The sequence below is a fragment of the Grammomys surdaster genome, unplaced genomic scaffold (assembly GCF_004785775.1).
Source record: "Grammomys surdaster isolate TR1022 unplaced genomic scaffold, NIH_TR_1.0 126176, whole genome shotgun sequence".
Taxonomy (NCBI): Eukaryota; Metazoa; Chordata; class Mammalia; order Rodentia; family Muridae; genus Grammomys; species Grammomys surdaster.
Window position 1 is genome coordinate 332,098 of NW_021620983.1, and position 2,417 is coordinate 334,514.

Here is a 2,417-nt window from a genome sequence, read left to right on the forward strand (position 1 = left end):
TATATGTCTTTCCATTAAAACTAGCACCTAACTAAACATTCCTTATCTATTTTTAGCTTCAAAGTTCATTATAAGTTTACAGCAATAATTTTTTTTTTCGAGACAAGGTTTCTCTGTGTAGTCCTGGCTGTCCTGGAACTCACTCTGTAGACCAGGCTGGCCTCAAACTCAGAAATCCACCTCCCTCTGCCTCCCAAGTGCTGGGATTAAAGGCGTGCGCCACCACCACCCGGCTTAAAGCAATAATTTTTATGTCATAATTTAGCAAGATTTTTGTCATCTGTCTTGTGTCTTATGATTTTGAAATCTTGTATACATAAACTATTCAATCATTTATTTTCTGTTCTTACACCCATAATAAATTGCCAACTCCTAGTTTATGATCTTAGTTACTGAGATGAGTGGTCTCATTCCTAACCTAGAAGGAATGTTTCTCTTGATCATAATTTTGTCCCAAGGCTATTTCTCTTTTTAGTGCTATTGATGTGCTTGTGACACATCAAGGTCACAGAATTTTTTACAGCTTTCTTATTCTGCAGGGGGGCTTAAAATTACTTGAATCAAATATAAGAACCCTCTGTGTGCCAGAGATAGTTTAAATTTTTTGCATAGATATCTGGGATAATAAACAATAGGATACTTATCTCAAAACATCGGCTCAATAAAACATTTTCACCTTCTGCACATCCGTTTTAGTTATCCTCATCAGTAAATAACCACATATGTGGATGAACAAATAAAAACCTTTATTCCTTGTTCAGTATTTTACATACCTCTCTTTCCTTCCTTTTCATTTAATTTTGTTTTCACTACAGCCTAGCTACATACTGAGAACTTCTCTCAAATAACAATGAAGATGATAATTGTTAAGGCCTTGGTAGAACGATAAGGCCTAGGTAACTGTCACCTGTCTAGCCTGCCATTTTGTGCTGTTACTAATATTATAAGGAAAATTTTCATATCTTTCTGCTGATACTAGGAAACTTTCTTATGTCCAAGTTAATTACATATTCAGTTATTTTTCTGGGCCCTTGGAAACCAATCATGATAAAAGTCAGTAGAATTTCTTTGGATAGTTACCCACAATAAGCTTGGACCCAAACCAATCACTCAGCAGCACTTCCTGCATCTGTGCATGAGCCTTTATGGTATTTGCTTTTGTAAGCTGCCCGTAAGAAGGACCCCAACTTAGGAAAGACACCTGCACCCATATAAGTAACTATTTGAAATAAGACTTCCATTTTGAGTAGGGGTCAAGTAAAAAGTTTAATTTTCAAAGACCTCCATGGGAACTGACATCCTACTTGGCAGAAAGAGACATGTACATGTGTAACTGACATTCTGGTTGGTAAGTGAAGACATGAATGTTAGACAAGGCAAGTCCTGTGCCACAGATGAATACCTCAACCAATAGGAACAGGATACGTGTACAGAAAAAACATGTTCCTAAGGAAATGCCCTATCCCTAAATCCTGATTGGTGGAATAACTTGGCATAGATATTTGTAGATTTTAGGATTAAAAAACCCTGTAGGATCTTAACTCAATGTCATGGTTCAGCTCCTGAGCCTGATTGATGAGTCTTGGTACAGTATGACATTCAATAAACCATCCTTGATTGACTGATATTAGTATCTGAGTGCTTTATATGATGATTCCCAGAACCCAACAAGGGTTACATTTCTTATTTTCTGCTTTGTATGTTGTAGGAATCTAAAGTAACTCCATTTTGACCAAAGCCACCATCTTAGAGGCTTGAGGCCAGCCTCTAACTTAAGTCTGTTAAGACAATTCTAAGAAGTTAAGCTTATTTAACTATTCCAGGAAATACTGAGTACTAAAGATCCTTTGCACTTTCCCAGTAATGTATAAATGTTGAAAATATTAGCTAACTGCTTATTCTGGCTTCTGTAAACTTGCTTAATGCTGCTTGCTTGTTATCTTGCAGAAGTGAAATAATTGTTTAATTGTGGGTTTTGCCCTTAAAAAAAAAAAAAAACCCAGCCGGGCAGTGGTGGCACAGGCCTTTAATCCCAGCACTTGGGAGGCAGAGGCAGGCAGATTTCTGAGTTCGAGGCCAGCCTAGTCTACAGAGTGAGTTCCAGGACAGCCAGGGCTACACAGAGGAACCCTATCTCGAAAAACCAAAAAAACAAAAACAAAACCCTACCTCCCAGCTTCAGTCAGGGTTTCAGTCCTGATTCTAATGAAAGCATTGTGTGTCAGCCGCAGCTTAAATAAAATTTAGCTAATTAAAACTCAGTAGAGTTCAGATAGTCAATCTGGTCTTAAACTCCACAGTAGCATCTGCATCCAGTTTTCAACCTATTCCTTGCAAGAAAGGAAGAGAGAGAGAGAAAGAGAAGGAAAGAAAGAGAAAGAGGGAGGGAGGGAGGGAGGGAGGGAGGGAGGGAGGGA